This window comes from Myotis nattereri, assembly GCF_964212035.1.
Source record: "Myotis nattereri genome assembly, chromosome: 3".
NCBI classification, from domain to species: domain Eukaryota; kingdom Metazoa; phylum Chordata; class Mammalia; order Chiroptera; family Vespertilionidae; genus Myotis; species Myotis nattereri.
In genome coordinates this window covers 187,901,919-187,919,475 of record NC_138077.1, presented here as the reverse complement: position 1 = coordinate 187,919,475, position 17,557 = coordinate 187,901,919, and the positions used below count along the sequence as shown (strand labels likewise).

General features: G+C 45.9%; 1 protein-coding gene across 4 annotated transcripts in view; it reads right to left on the bottom strand.

Moving 5' to 3' along the window:
• The window catches only part of ST3GAL3 (ST3 beta-galactoside alpha-2,3-sialyltransferase 3), a gene marked incomplete at its 5' end in the record, with an annotated part of 189,068 nt that overhangs the window by 32,979 nt on the left and 138,532 nt on the right, over positions 1–17,557 (bottom strand). The gene's annotated exons all lie outside the window — the stretch shown is intronic.

The following is a 17,557-nucleotide window of genomic DNA, read 5'->3' as shown; positions in this document are numbered from 1 at the left end:
GAGGAATGGAGAGGCTGAGACAGAGGCCCTCGAGGGGGCAGTGCCTCGGCTCCCACTGACAGGGCTCCCACCGACTGCTGACAGCCTGTACCGAGTGTGGAAAGAGGAGGAAGGGAAGGGGCCAAACTTCCTAGTCAGGGGAGGGAAGGGAGGGGGAAGAGAGAACTATGAGCTGAGAAGATGCTATGAGGCAAGTGCCCCTCCCCCACTGAGAGCCTGCATGATAGCTGGACTGTCGACAGAGGCCGTAGAACCCAAAGCCCAGGGACACGGTCCCATCTGTCTCCAGTGCCCACCATTCATCTCTCTAATATGTGGTGAGCCCAGCTTATCCCTGGCACTGTGCTAGTTTTTGAAAATCCTATCTAATAAAAGAGAAACATGGTAATTGGTATACAACCGCTACCCTTCCCATTGGCTAATCAGCGAGATATGCAAATTAACTGCCAGCCAAGATGGCGGCCGGCAGCCAGGCAGCTTGAAACTAACATGAGGCTTGCTTGCTTCAGTGATGGAGGACTGCAACGTTCCTCGCCTGCCTTGCCGGCCTCTGAGCCTGCAGTTTCAAACATTGTAACAAATATAGACACTAAACAAAACCCCAGAAACCTGCTTTCAGCAAGCCGGGATCTCAGAGCTGGAGCTGATACAGAGTTTCGATTATAGAACCAAAACAAACCAGATACCTGCTTTCAGGAGCGGAGGCCTAAGAGCTGGAGCCTCAGAGCTAAAGCTGGCCCAGAATAAAAAAGAAAAAAAGGGCCGAAACCGGTTTGACTCAGTGGATAGAGCGTCGGCCTGCGGACTGAAAGGTCCCAGGTTCGATTCCGGTCAAGGGCATGTACCTGGGTTGCGGGCATATCCCCAGTAGGAGATGTGCAGGAGGCAGCTGATCAATGTTTCTCTCTCACTGATGTTTCTAACTCTATCTTTCTCCCTTCCTCTCTGTAAAAAATCAATAAAATATATTTAAAAAAAAAAAGAAAAGAAAAAAGAAAAAAAGGAGCAGTTGGGAGCTTCAGTCGGCCTGAAAACAGCCCTCAGCCCCTCCCCCAGACTGGCCAGGCACCCCAGTGGGGACCCCCACCCTGAAAGGTGTGTGACCAGCTGCAAACAGCCATCATCCCTCATCCAGGCTGGCCAGGCACGCCAGTGGGGACCCCCACCCTGATCCGGGACACCCTTCAGGGCAAACCAGCCAGCCCCCACACATGCACCAGGCCTCTATTCTATATAGTAAAAGGGTAATATGCCTCCCAGCACTGGGATCAGCGGAGCTGAGAGGCCTCCTGGCACCGGGATCAGTGTGACAGGGGGCAGCGCCCAAACCCCCTGATCGCCCTGTGGCTCTGAGTGTGACAGGGGGCAGGGCCACAACCTCCCTATCGGCCCTGCTCTGTTCGTGACAGGTGAAGGCGCCCGAACCCCCTGATCGGCCCTGCTCTGTGCCTGATAGGGGGGAGCTCCCCAAACCCCTGATCACCCTGCGGCTCTGTGTGTGACAGGGTGCGGCGCCCCAACCCCCTCACCCCACGGGCCCTGCTCTGTGTGTGACGGGGTAGAGCCATAACCTCCCCATCAGCCCTGCCCTGAGTGTGAGAGTGGCGGCGCCCCAACCCCCTGATCCGCCCTGCTCTGTGGGTGATAGAGGGCGCCGCCCCAACCCCCTGATCGGCCCTGCTCTGTGTGTGACAGGGGGCGGTGCGCCAACTCCCCTATTGGCCCTACTCTGTGAGTGACAGGGGAGAGCTCCTCAACCCCCTGATGGGCCCTGCTCTGTGCGTGACAGGGGGGAGCTCTCCAACCCCCTGATCGGCCCTGCTATGTGCGTGACAGGGGGTGGCACCACAACCTCCCCATCGACTCTGCCTTGAGTGTGACAGGGGGCGGTGCCCCAACCCCCCAATCGGCCCTACCCTGAGCGTGAATGAGGGTGGCATCGCAACCTCCCAATCCACCCTGCTCTGTGCATGACAGGGGGCGGCGCCCCAACTCCTCAATCGGCCCTGCTCTGACCCGACCAGGGGCTGCACCTAGGGATTGGGCCTGCCCTCTGCCACCCGGGAGCAGGCCTAAGCCAGCAGGTCGTTATCTCCCAAGGGGTCCCAGACTGCGAGAGGGCACAGGCCGGGCCAAGGGACCCCCTCTCCCCCCCGAGTGCACAAATTTTTGTGCACCGGGCCTCTAGTATGACAATAAACAGCTCTGAGTCCCTGCCTTCACAGATAATGGTCATGCCAGCCAAATACAGAGGCAATTGTGAAATATATGATGTATGCCACAGTAACAATAACAACAACAGTAATTTACAGGTATTGAGCTCTTACTATGTTCTAGACCAGTGATGGAGAATCTATGACATGCGTGTCAGAGGTGACACGCGAACTCATTTTTTTGGTTGATGTTTCTTTGTTAAATGGCATTTCAATATATAAAATAAATATGAAAAATATAAGTCTTTGTTTTACTATGGTTGCAAATATCAAAAAATTTCTATATGTGACACAGCACCAGAGTTAAGTTAGGGTTTTTCAAAATGCTGCCTCGCCGAGTTCAAAAGGTTCGCCATCCCTGTTCTAGGCACTGTTCTAAGTGCTCTCTGCACATTATCTTTTTTCACTCTCATAATATTCTCATGGATTGACACAATTTACACCCATATTTTTATTTATCGCATTGCTTTTGGGAATGTATTAAAGTCACTGGCCCCTTCGGGAGCATACATCAGGGGCGGAGAGGCGAGAGAAGCAGAGTGAAGGGGGTTGAGGAGTAAGAGAAGTGAGAAAGTAAGTGTTCAAGAGAGATCAGACAATTTCTAAAGAAACTTGGTGGTGGAGGAAAGGAAGAAAATGGAATGGTAGCTGGAGACTGGAGTGGAGAAGGGAGAATGGAGCATGTTTGTATTCCTGTGCGATGAAGACAAGCAGAGAAGGGGGAGGGGTGCAAGAGACAGAGATAACAGCAGAGTGAACCTCCAAGGAGTGGAAGGTGACGAGCCAGAATGTGAGTGGAGGGACACGGAAGGCAGGATGCCTTTACCTTGGAAAAAAGAGGGAGGATGTGGAGATGGCTACTCTGGTAGGTGTGTTTAGAGAAAGGAGGAACCTGAGAGGATGCTCACCAGATTGCCTCTTTTCTCTTGGAAATCTCTGGGGTTAGGGGTTGGGGTGTGAAAGAGTGGACTGTAGTAATTTATGAATGGCAAAGGTTTGCAACAGTCACCATGCTAAGTCAGCCAGGGACAAGGACTGCTGAGCAGTGCTGAGTACTTGGCAGAGGCTGGACACCATGAAGCCATAGAGCAGTGGTTCTCAACCTGTGGGTCGCGACCCCTTTGGCGGTCGAAAGACCCTTTCACAGGGGTCGCTTAAGACCATCCTGCATATCAGCTATTTACATTACGATTCATAACAGTAGCAACATTACAGTTATGAAGTAGCAACGAAAATAATTTTATGGTTGGGTCACAACATGAGGAACTGTATTTAAAGGGCCAGAAGGTTGAGAACCACTGCCATAGAGGGATCAACGCAAATGTTTGTATGTCTCTGTTAACAGTTCAGCAGCCCAGAAGCAAAAAAGGTGGCTGGATAGATTTCACTGTTGGGCACTGCTGTGCGAGATTAGTTGTAAGGACAGGAGTGTGATGGAGACTCGAAGAAATGGTGAGAATACCAATGGTGCATAGGACCATGTGTGGGGTGGAGGTTCTGGCTCTGATGGTGAGGAAGGCAAGGCTGGGTTAATGTAGTTGATCAAGCAAAACCCAGGAGTCATACTTTTTCTTTTTACCCATTAGCCCAGGATCATCACATTTTACAAAGAGGAACACCTATTTCACAAATAAACCAACTGGAGTCATTCTTGACTCATCTCTTTTTCTTGGCTGCCTTTCATCCAATTCATCAGCAAATCCTGTTAATCTCTAAATATATTTTAAATCCATCTACTTATCTCTATTTTCACTGCTACCACCCAGATCCAATTCATCACCTTTCCCCCCCCCCCTTAATTTTACAAAATTTATTTGAGGGAAGTGAAAAGAGATTGATTTGTTGTTCCACTTATTTATGCATTCATTGGTTGATTCTTGGTCAGGGGATCGAACCCGCAACCTTGGTGTATCGGGATGGTGCTCTAACCAACTGAGCTAGCTGGCAGGGCTCAAATAATAACTTCTTAACTATTGCAATGGTCAGTGACCAGCTTCTGCTCTTGCCCCTCAATCCATTATCTAGAAAGGTCAGAATGGTACTCCTAAATATCAACCATATTGTGCCATTCCTCTGCTTAAAACCTTCTCACTGCCCTCTGAATAAAACCAAACAACAGGTTACATGGCCTAATCCTTACCTACCTCTCACCTCATTTCAGGTCCTCCCCTGTACTCACTCTGCCACAGTATACCGGACTTCTGTCCAGTCCTTGAATACTACACGCGTTTTTCTCTGCACCCAGACCTTTCCAGAACACCTCTGGATCTCTCCAAGGCTGGCTCTTTGTTCTCATTCAGATCTCTGTTCAAATGTCACCTCCTCTGAGCGGTCTTCTCTAGTTCCTGTGTTGAATGTGGGTTTCCTCCTCCTGTCAATATCACTCATTTTATTTCCTTCATCAACATTTAGCACTATTTCACATAATCTTGTTCGTTTGCTTAGTCTCTGTGTACTAGGTTCTCTATAATAATATGGGGAATGTAAGCTCTATGTGAATAGGACCTGCCGAATTTGTTCACTGCCATGTTCCTCAGGACCGAGAGCTGTGCTGAACAAATACGTGCTAAGTGAGATTAGTCTATCTTATACCCAGTCTGCAAACTACCTGCATCTACTTACTTCCTCCTCCTTCCCTCTTGATAAAACTGAGGAACTTCCCCTTTTTCTATCAAAGATCAACCTTTCCACACGTGCAATGCCTTTCTGTCTCAATCAGGGTAAAGCGTCAAGTCCTTACAATGGCCTATAAGGCCACCCATGAACCTGACACCCCACTCCCCGTTTCTTCTTTAATTTCATCTCCCTACTACTCTCCCCCTGCTCACTTTATCAGTCACACTCCTCCCTGACTTCGGGTCCTCACTTGAACTGTTTCCTCTGTCTGGAATATTCTTTTCTTAAAAAATATATTTTTATTTCAGAGAGGAAGGGGGAGGGAGAGAGAGATAGAAACATCAATGATGAGAGAGAATCATTGATCGGCTGCCTCCTGCATGACCCCCCCACTGGGGATAGAGCCCACAATCCACACATGTGCTCTGACTGGGAGTCAAACCTTGACCTCCTGGTTCATAGGTCGATGCTCAACCACTGAGCCACGCAGTCTGTACTGAAATATTCTTCTTCCAGGTAATCATTTGGCTTACTCACTCACCTCCTTCTAGTCTTTACTGAGACTTCACCTGTCCCATGAGGTGAACTCTGATCATCCTCTCTAACACTGCAACCTGTTCCACTCACCTTGCCATACTCTTTCTTTCCCTCTAAGTATTATCTTCCTCTAATTTACTAGACAATTTACTTATTAGTTGTTTAATGTGTGTGTTTACCTGTTAGAATATAGGCTTCATAAAGATAGGATTTTGAGATGAGGCAATTACCCTGGATTATCCAAGCGGACCCTAAATGCATTCACAAGTGTCCTTAGGAGAGAGAGGCAGAGGGAGATTTTACCACATAAAGAAGGAAAGGCAATGTAGACATAGGAGCAGAGACTAGAGTGATGCAGCCACAAGCCAAGGAATGCCAGCAGCCACCAGAAGCTGGAAGAGGCAAGGAACAGATACCCTCCCAAAGCCCCCAGAGGGAGCATGGTCCTGCTGACCCTGATTCCAGTCCGGGGATGCTGATTTTGACTTCTGCCACCCAGAACTGTGAGAGAATAATTTGCTACAGAGCGACAGGAAACTAATACAGTTATATTATTTTCTGAGCCCCATAGGTAAATAGAATTTCCAGAGAAAGGGGAAGGCCATATTTTTCCTCTGCTTAGGAATGAGACAGAATGCCAGCGAATGAGCAGAAACTGACCTGTCAGGTAAGACCACCTGCCTTCAGAGGAGGGGTTGAGGAAGACAGCCCTAGTGAAGGGCACAAGGGCAGTTGTGGCTGACCACCATCTGCTCTGTATCCCACCACTGTGTACAGTCCCAGGAAGGACTGAAAAAAAAAAAAAAAAGACTGAAAAATATGACTGTTTCAGGAGGGTTCAAGTTCCAAACATTCAGATGCATATGACCAATTGGTGGCGGCTAAGTCTTCCTATCAAACTCAGGCCTATATTCTGAGTTCAAGAATTACATACACAACTGCATCTGGACCATCTTGCCCCGTGTCTTACTGGCATGCTAGCTCAAAATATTTTTTTAAAAGAAGTCCATTATCTTCCCCTAAACCTATTCTTCCTCCTTTTTATTTTTTTTCCAACAAAGAGTACCCAAGTCACAGACTAGGGGACAAACCATCTGGCGGTTCACTGCCTCTGGGGCCTGAGTGTGGCCTAACTGCTTCTCTCTGTAGGGAAGTGTGAAGGGTGTGTCTACTGCGTTGGCCAGGGAAGTCTGAAGCCCTTGAACCACCTAGGTGGATTACATCACACACCTCTTCACCGCCCCAGTGAGCAATGCATTACTGAAGACTGGTCTTGGAATTTCCCTAGCTGGGCACTCTGTTCCTACAGGAAATACTCCAGCTACCTTCTTTAGTCCAGGGGCTCCAGATTTTTCTTGACTTTGGAAATTTTGGGTGAGGCTGCAGGAGCCGAATTCTGTCTCCCCAAATACCAGATGAACTGCCAAATAGAATGGGTCAAGCTAGTGGTAGATGGGAACCCTACTGGCCTAGTCCTATTTTTTTATTTTATTTTATTTTATTTTTTATTGCTTAAAGTATTACAAAGAGTATTACATATGTCTCCTTTTTTTCCCCCTGCCCTTGACAAACAATCCCCTGGCCTCCCCTACGCCCCAGTGTCTTATGTCCATTGGTTATGCTTATATGCATGCCCTAGTCCTATTTTTAAGATGCATAGGAAGACTTGTCCTACAATAAAAATTCCAGCCCCTGGACCAACTCACATGCTGCTACTTCCACCACTTTGGCCATTTCTCACCTCTACACAGATGTCCTGGCCCCTGCTAACCCAAAAGGTCCTATATCTGAACTCATGACAAGCTAAGAGTCACTTTGAGATGGTCTTATCACTATGTCTTTTCTTTATTATCACATCCCTAATGCTTAGAATTGCACGTAGCATACTGTAGAGAATCAATGGACAAGTGAATAAATAGCCACAACAATGGGCCCTGCACATGGGACAGGAACCTGCCACAGCCTTAAACCCCTGAGCTGTGACATTCAATTTCCTCTTTCACACCCATCCACTCTGAGCTCCTTGCCATACTCCACATCCCGTGGCCATCCAACTAACCACCAGGAAGAGGACCAGAGACTTGCTATAGCTCATTCTAGGCATCTTCCCTTGACACTGCCTATGTCTAGTAGTGAAGGATTCTGGAAACAAACAAGCCCCCTCCCATCTTGTTCCTTCCTTGGAAGATCTTCATAAGCCCCTTATTATTGTTGTTACTGACTTAGGCTCCAATCCCTAGCCTTTCCTGCCCTCAGTACCTTATGAGGGCTTCTGTGACCTAATCACTCACACCTGACAGCCAAGACTCAATTCTGATGCTTGACTGGCTTTTGTCCCCCAGGCTCTGCTCGATGACCTTAGCTGCCTTTCTGATCTCTGCCAGCCTATGGATATAGATCCCAGTGTTTGGCAAAGTCCAGCACCACTTTCCTTGGCAGGTCCCTCTCCCCTCAGTACAGGCTCAAGTGAAAAAAAAGTGAAGAAGAGAAATTTGGAAGCAATGATTACCAGTCTCAATATTTTTAGTGTATTCCTTCTTCAAAAAGCAGGAAATAGGAGAGATGAGCTTCCTTCTATACCTAGAAACTAGTAACTCCAAGGCAGATCTGCCTTTACCACCAACCACCCCCCCCCCTTCAGTGATCTTATTCTCTACCCTACCTCAGCTATTTATTCTTCAATTGTATCCTAGACCAGGTCATTACTAATAACCAAAACCTTCTCTAATCTCAATCTCAATCTCCCACTCTGACTGCCTTCACCTATCCACATATTGATAGCTCACCTGCTCTTGCAGCTAAACTTCAACAGTCCCTCATCTTTTCTGTGTCCTTCACCTCCTTATGTTCTTACTGCAATTCTTACCCACCTTAAATTCCAAATCAATCATTACACTCACTTCCTTGCATTCATCCTCAACTTGTTTGCTCCTCTCTCACTTGGTTAAAACACAACTCTGGTTAAATTCAATTTCCTACCTACTCTGGGCATATACCTGCACAGAAAAATGCAGCTGGCTAGAGAAAAACACATGCTCCTTCACCTCACCTTAGGTTCAAGTGAAAGATATGAAAACAACCTAAGTGTCCATTGATGAGTGAATGAATAAAGAAAATGTCACACACACCCACACCCACACCCACCCACACTGGAATCCTATTCAGCCATAAAAAAGAATTAAATCTTGCCATTTGTGACAACATGGATAGACCTTGAGGGCAATATGCTAAGTGAAATACCTCAGAAGGTAAGATAAACACCATATGATCTCACTTATATGTGGAATCTTAAAAACAAACAAAACCCCAAACTCATAGATACAGAGAACAGACTGGTGGTTGCCAGAGGCAGGGGTGGGGGTGAGCTACATGAGTGAAGGGAATCAAAAGGTACAAACTTCCAGTTCTAGTTCTTAGCATAAGAAAAAAAACTCTATAAAGAATTTGCCCTAACCGGTTTGGCTCAGTGGATAGAGCGTTGGCCTGCGGACTCAAGGGTCCCAGGTTCGATTCCGGTCAAGGGCATGTACCTTGGTTGCGGGCACATACCCAGTGGGGAGTGTGCAGGAGGCAGCTGATCGATGTTTCTCTCTCATCGATGTTTCTAACTCTCTATCCCTCTCCCTTCCTCTAAGGGATCAATAAAATATATTTAAAAAAAAAAGAATTCTATAACTGTATGGTGATGAATGTTAACTAGACTTACTGTGATAATTTCACAACGTATACAAGGATTGAATCATGTTGTACACCTGAAACTAATATAACTTTACATAGCAATTATACCTTAATTTTTAAATATCTCAATAAAGCCAGAAAAAATTTTCTTTAAAAAATTAAAGTGAGTCCAGCAGGTGTGGCTTAGTAGTTGAGCATCGACCTATAAACTGGGAGGTCAACGGTTCAATTCCTGATCAGGGCACATGCCTGGGTTGCAGGTTTGATCCCCAGTGTGGGGGTGTGCAGGGGGCAGCTGATTAATGATTCTCTCTTATCATTGATGTTTCTATCTATATCTCCCTTTCCCTTCCTCTCTGAAATCAATAAAAAACATTAAAAAATTTTTCGAGTGAGGCCCTTATGCTATCTGGAAATTGTACCATATGCTACTAGCCCAGTTATTCTCCCATTCTCTTAGAAAACTATTCATTATTTCTCCTTTTTATTCACATTTCCAACACCTTCTTCCTCCTTCTTATTTCAACAGATGACTTCACTTACCACTGCACTGACATAACGGAAACAATCAGAACAGAACTTCTACACGCTCCACACCACTACTTGCCTGCATTGTGACTACATTCTCTACTTCCCTTTCAATTTAAATTGCTTATTTAAACTGCTTATACTTGTAACTAAGGCGAACGTTTGCTCCCAAGACCTTATCCTTCCCATTAGCATGCAAATGTGTTATTTTCCTCATATTAAACACTCCCTTTCGTTAAAGCTTTAAATTTTTTCACTTTTCCTACTCTATATATGAAAAAACCTCAAAAAAACAGAAGAGTTGAAAGAACAGTACAATGATAACCTAAACACCTGCCTCCTCGACTCAGCCACCACACATTTCTTTCTCTTTACTGAAAAGTTATCTACACTTGCCATTGCTGACTGTCCTTCTCTCATTTCTCACAAATCCATTCTGACTCCTAAATTAATCACTTAAGGTCACCAATGATTTTCATGTTGCTAAATCCAATGGTCCATTTTTTTAAATGAAATAGTCTCTATATTCAAACCCTACAGTGAGGATGATCCAGTTGGATCCAACCATCCTCATATTTCTTTATGATGAGAGAGTCCTGATCAAACTCTGTTATCAGTTTCTCATGGTACCCCCATCTCATACATTTTATGAATATACCAGAGAAAGCTTTAAAACCAATCTTACATCTAGTATAATAACTTAAAGCAACTAACAGAAGGAAACACAGAAACAGAGGAAAGCACAATAGCAACAGAAAGCAAGAGCATCCAATGGTGTAGTTATGCACTTGGAAAGGGGAGCCAACTCATCATGACATGCTTTGTTAGACTTTTGGTATCTCCAAACACTGACAGCACACACGGCTACCTTAGCTCCTTTCTTATTTACTGTCTCACTTTCCCCACTGCATTGTATGTATTCGCTGCTGGAAAAATTCACTACGGTGTCTCTCTCCAAATGATTTTCCCACCTACAATTTGTTGCTGGTTTGGGAAGACTATAGCATAGACACTTTAACTGCCCTTAACTGGATTATCTGAAAAACAAAAAATATTTTTTCTTCAATTACAGTTTACATTCACTATTATTTTGTATTAGTTTCAGGTGTACAGCATAGTGGTTAGACAATCACATACTTTACAAAGTGTTCCTCTGATATTTCCAGTACCCATCTGGCACCATAATAGCTATTACAATATTATTGACTATATTTCCTATGCTGTACTTCACATCCCCATGACTATTCTATAACTATCAATCTGTACTTCTCAATTCCTTCAACTTTTTCCCCCAACACCCCTTCCCTCTGGCAACCACCAGTCTGTTCTCTGTATCTATGAGTCTGTTTTGTTTGTTCATTTATTTTGTTCTTTAGATTCACACTGAAGTGAAATCATATGGTATTTGTCTTTCTCTGACTGACTTATTTCTCTTAGTATAAAACCTTCTAGGTTCATCCATGCTACTGCAAAAGGTAAGATTTCATTCTTTTTTATGGCCGAGGATTATTCCCCAATGGCCAATTCTTATTGACTTATCAGTAAAGCAACCATACAACACTCTATTTGCCTGGGACGATGTTGGTTTATGTGTTTTATCCTGAAGCAATTTTTAATAATGTCCACTTTTACTCTCAAAAGTGTCGAGTTTGGACAATAACTTATATGATTACCCTACCTAGCAGCAACATATTACATTATTACTCCTCTTGAAATACTTCCTTAATTTGGTTTCCAGAACACCACGTTTTCCTACCATCACACTGAGCATTCCCCCTTTGAAGTTTCTCCTCTCCTGCACCACTAAGTGTGGGTATGCCCTAGGGCTCAGTCCTCGCTACTCTTCTCCGTCTAAACCAGGGGTGGGCAAACTTTTTGACTCGAGGGCCACAATGGGTTCTTAAACTGGACCCGAGGGCCGGAACAAAAGCATGGATGGAGTGTTTGTGTGAACTAATATAAATTCAAAGTAAACATCATTACATAAAAGGGTACGGTCTTTTTTTTTTTTTTTTTTTTTAAGTTTTATTCATTTCAAACGGGCCGGATCCCGCCCACGGGCCGTAGTTTGCCCACGGCTGGTCTAAACTCACTCACTTCATAGACTGGACTTCTCCATGTGGATGTCTAAGAGGCATCTCAAACTTTGCACGTTTAAACTTGAGTTCCTAATACTCCCCCTAAAACCGGTTCTTCTTGCAGTCATTTCTCCTTCTTGGTAAGTGGTACTTCATTCCTCCAGGTGCTCAGGCTAAATTCCTGAAGTGAGCCTACATTCTTCTCTTTCTCTTATAACCACTGCTGAGATGTCAGCAAACCCGTGAGCTCTACCTTCAGAATATATCCTGGACATGACAATATCTCACCACCTCTACTACTTCTACTGTGGTCCAAGCCACTATCTCTCTCACAGATTATTACAAAAGCCTCCTTCCTAGTGGACTCCCTGCCTCACAACAGTCTATTCTCATCAAAGTAGCCAGAGTGATCCTTGAACACCTCTGCTCAAAATCCTCCATCCTTATAATGACCTACAATGTCCTTATGCTTTAGACTTCTCTTAATTTTCTGATTTCATCTCTTACTATTTTGTAGCAACACAGGCTTCTTTTCTGTTTGTGGATCCTACCTCAGAGCTTTTGCATTGGCTGTTTCTTCTGCCTGGAAGGATCTCTCCCCGACCCCCCACACCCCATATCAGCATACGTAACTGTCACCTTTCCCAGTTACCCTCTCCAACTTTCTATTCCCCATTCCTGCTTTATTTTTCTCTAGCAGTCTCCCTACAGTCTCATATACTATATATTTTATTTATATATCTGGGTTTGGCTGCTTCCCAATTATGAGCTCCACAAAGGCCGGGATGTTTGTCTGTTTTGCTCACAGCTGTATTTCCAGCACACACAGCAGCACCTGACACCTAGCAAGCACTCAATAAATATTTGTTTAATGAATGAATAAAAAACAGGGCTAATAGTACCTCTACCTCACAGATGAAATGAGATAAGCATGCAAAGTTCGTGGCACACCATGTTGCTCAATAACTGTCTGTTCCTTACTTCCTTCCCTCCCCTCCCAGTTTTGGTATCAGCCATGCCCTCCTTCTCCCAAAGGGAGTGCCAGGTCAGAGGTAGGGTTGATGGCAGTACCCGACTTACCAATAACTGCCAACAGCACCCCCAGGACTCCCTCAGTGCCGGGCCAGGCTGGGCCCTGCTCTCAGATGTTGATTCCTCGGGTTAGAGGTGAGCCACCTTGCTTTAACTCAGGAAGCTGAAGGCTCCAGAATGACGTGAGGTGCTCAGAAGCACTGTCCTCAGACCAGATCTTTGTATCAAGGGCCCAGGGACTACTGTGCCTCCTACCCCAGCCTCTTGCATATACTCCACCGACACAGCTCCAGCAGCCCTCACCCATGGGCACGTGTTGCTTAGTCTCACAGGCTATGCTGCAACACTGCCTGACTGCTTCCCTAGCCCCTCTCCAGGGTTCTCTACCAGGGTTCTTCTGGGCCCCTCCACGTTCAGCGCACAACCTGACAAGGACTTGGCCACCTGATCACAGGGAAGCCAGAGTGGTCTACCCACCAGACTACTGCTCCCACATGCTGGGAGGCTCCTGGGAACTAACCATCCTTGGCCAGCTGTTCATCTGGCAGCAATGGGTCTGGCCATGGCTGCTCCCCCTGGAGTGGCCTGAGTCCTGTCTCTACCCCAACTCCCAGCGCCTTCCTCCTCACTTTAGGAACAGAAGCTATTTCCTACAGATGAATCCTCTGGGAAGCACGGTTAATCTGGGGTGGGATTTCCGGTCTGGAGTTACTTCTTTCAGAATCCCTGTCCCTACACCTGGAGGACTAAGCCTGCGGGAGAAAACACGCACACGCACACGAGCTGGAGCCACTGCAGAGTCATGTCTCCCACATGGCCTGCTCTGCTGCCTGACAGTCTTGGGCCGCCTTCGTAAGCCGTCTCTTACACGCCCCACAGTGGTCTTACACACATGGCCACCCTTCTCAAGCTTCTCTCTCAGCACCCTTCTGGAGATCAAAGGCCAACCCCTGCCCTCACTGTTCTAAGTGTAAGACCTGTTGTATTATTTATGCCAGCCTTCTTCTCTGTAGCTCCATTTTTCCTGGCTGTGTACAGGATCCTTCCCACTGGCTGTCCAGACACCCACTCTACCCTCACGGCCACGCTCGCCGAGCTTCCAGACTGTCTTTATTCTCCCTTCACAGGCACGTTCCTTGGGAACAGTCCACACGCACCGACCACAGATCCTCACCTCATGATTCAGCTTGAGGTCAGCTGGCTTCCACCCCCACCACTGCAGAGACACAGCTCTCACGAAGGACATCTCCATCTCTAGGTCCAAACCCTGAGGTCCCATCTGCCTTGCCTCCTGATAGGCCTCTCAGCACGTATCCTGACAGCAGCCCCGACCAGCGAAGGCTGACTGTTCTCACCCTGCTTTCAGACCCTCCCGGGAAGCCCTATTCTGTGTTGTCCCAGGTCCCTGAGCGCTGACGGCCCCTCCCCAGGCATTTGTAAGCACTCCGGTTTTTAATAAATGTTTATGAATTATCATCAGCTTACTCTTACCTACTGTTTCTCATTATACTGTAATCCTTTCATCTTCACAAACGCCATTTGAAATAAGCAGGATGGGTATTTCCCTTAATTTACAGATGCAGAAACTGAGATTCAAAGAGTTAAAGTGATTTGTCCTAGGTGAGAAGGGGACAAACCAGGTCTGAAACCTGAGATTCCTGATTTTAAAGTTGGCGGTGCTCTCGTAAAGGCGGAATCTGTGCACGGAGCTCTCAGACGTTACTGTGGACTGGTGAAGAGCATGTAGAAAATGACTGGAGGTATGAGAGAGCAATGGCAATCTGGGCTAATGGCAGGATGGTTTGCAAGTTTGGTAGCTGGTGAACAGTTTTGCTCACGCCTGCCAAGTAAGTGACAAGACTGTTCTAGGCTTGTCTTTGTCTCTGTTTTATGAATACTGTTTGGACAAAGATAGAATGGCTTAATCATGAAATCAACAGAGAGGAAAGAAACAGCTTATGCTGGAAATCCAAGGATGATCCAAATAGCTCTGAATAGGCAGCTACGTGGACAGGCCTGGTTTGGGCCCATAAATTCTATCACAGTCTTGAGTAGGAAGGAGACGGGGACTAGACAACAGCATGTCAAGAATAGGCTTACGGTCAATGTGACATGACCTCTAAAGTAGTGTCTCTCTGAGGAACATTAAAAAATGGGAGGAGAGCTTATCCTGACGCTTACCATGTGGCAGGCCACCTGTGAGCAAGCAGGAACTCCACTCTGGGTGCCTCCTAAAGGAACAGTAGTAAAGCGGGCCTGACCCACAGAAGAGAACCCACATGAGAGGGAGGGCCTTCCAGAGCAGAGATGTCTGGCTACGGAGGACCTGAAGGCACATGATCACCAGCGTCCAATCTGAAGTCTGACAGAGGGACTAGACTTGCTCTGTGTCCCAGGCAAGCGGAACTAGGCCCACAGGTGGAAGTTCTAGAAAGGCAGAGTTTGGTTTTCTTAGTTAAAACTCTCCAGTTACCGAGTATCTTGAAGTGGATGGGCTGCTTCTGGAAGTTAAGAGCCTCTGGCTACTGGGCATGGGGGATGGACTAGGTACTCTCTGTGATTCCGAGACACACAGATTCTGGACCCACCAAGCCCAGGAAAGTGGCAGGAACCGTCTCCCCCTGGGCTGAAGCAAGTCCCAAAGTGGCAGTAGGTCCAGCCTCTCGGTGCTAGTGTTGGGGACTTTACTGGTAGGGCTGCCTGAAGTTTAGAGAACTTGTTTTCTCACTTTAAAAGGAAAAACTTTAAAAAAGAGAGGGGTTGTGGGAGACTATTTCTATCTCGGGTGTCTATTCCAAAGCTCTGGTGTTTTGCCAGGATTTAAGCATGGTATACACAACACTGTTAAAAATAACCCTTTGATTGAACAGAAGGCATGGGAGAGAGGGGATAGCCAGGCAATTTTGCTAGAGGGTGTGGGAAGTGGGCAAGGAGAGGAAACGTGTACCCAGAGACCCTGGGAAGGGTTTCTTTCCTGAAGAGTTATGTAGACTCAAAGGGACTAAGGTCCAGGGAAATACTGTCCATAACCGCTCCTTTCCAGAGAACTGTCTGGTAACTGCCCTGTTTGGGGTGTGTCTAGGATACGAACAAGCTGCCAGTTCTGAAGGATTCTCCCAGGACCAAGTCTGCCACTTTTCAGTCCCAATTGCCAGCCTATGGGACAAAGGTCAGGGAAAGACGACAAGGAGCAGAAACCAAGAAAGTTTAACAATGTCATAAGCCACAGAAAGGTCAAAGACACAGACCCCAGAGCAAGTTCTACTAGATTTAGCTATTGGGAACTTTGTATGTGAAGGCTTCCAGACATTTCCTTCTATAACTAGACATTTCACATAAATGGAATTACATGTCCTGTTCTATAACTTGCTCTTGAAAAATTAATAAAAAAAAAAACTGTGGGGACAAGTCAGTAAATATAGTCTGACATCATCATTTTTAATGACTACATATTATTTCATCATATGGACATGCAACATTTACTTAATCATTCTCAACTAGGAGACACTGATGTTGTTTCCAATTTTTTTGCTATTATAAACATGCTGCAACAAGCATCATATTACAATAACTTGCGTGCACAGATATGATTATTTCCTTATGTGAAATATTTAGAAGTGGAATTGTTGCATCAAATGGAATCCACATTTTATACTTTAGTACATATTCCCTACATTGCCTTCCATAATTTTGAAGAGAATAAAATACTGTTCTTATGATTTCCTCCAATCTCTCTGGCTGTTCTTTCCTATTCCTCATTAGTTTTTCCTCCTATGAATCCCTTTTGAGTTGGTATTCCCCAGAGTTATGTCCTTCTGCTCTCTTCTTCTCCCTCTAAAACTTATAACCTCAGATGCCTACAAGAGCCAACAAGATACTATAAATATATTAGTTGGACCAGATGTAAGACAACAAGAAGAGGCAGGGTTATAACAAGCTAGAATGGACTCCATCCCTAAAATGGATGTAGCTTATAAGCTGCCAGTTTGGGACCAGTCTACACACCTACCCTATACTGCCTCACCCACTGCCAAAGCTTCCTCTACGTGCTGACAGCTCCCACTGCCTGGCTCTAGCTCTGATCTTTCTTCCTGGACTCGAGGCTCACACAAGCACGTGATCACTCCACCTCTCTCCTTCCGTGTTCTATAGGCATCTCAAATCATTACGTCCACAACCAAATTCACAATCTCTGCCCTTTCCGCTTTTCTGACAAAATCAGAAACAACTGCCCTTCTTTTTGGGTTCCCAATCTCAATGAATGGCATCCCTATTTTTTTTTCTATCTTTAAAGCCAGAAACCTGGGAGCCATTCCAGATTCTCCCTCAGCCCAGCCTTCCTCACCCAGTTAATCATCAAAGCAATTCAGTAGGCAAAATAGGTGCAAGGGTTGCCCACAAAGAGGAATGACAGGCTCCTGTCCCGGAGGGGTAGAATAACGGTGTCATGATCAGATGTGGTGGTGGAGGGAGAAATGCCACACAAGATGTTCTGGGAAGAGAGAAGGGACACTTTGATTGTATTTCCTATGTGTCACCAAGTCTCTCTTCTCCATCCCTAAGGGACTGCCTTCAGCAGTTACTGTAAAAGTCTCCTAACTGCCTTCATGTTTCCAAGTTCCCTCCTCCAATTCATCTTCCATTGTTAGGTTAGAACAGTCTCTCCAAACAGCAAGTCTGATCACGTTAACAATCTTGACTCTTGTCTAAAACATGGCAATAATTTCCCATTTTCCTCAGATTGTAATAAACATCCTTTCAGAGCGACTTGTAAAAGGGTCCCAGGCGCTGGATGGCTTCTCCAGCCTTGTGTCCCAGCATTCTAGGGCACGGCACTGTGCCCCAGATATGCCGAAACACTTGCAGTTCTCCGAG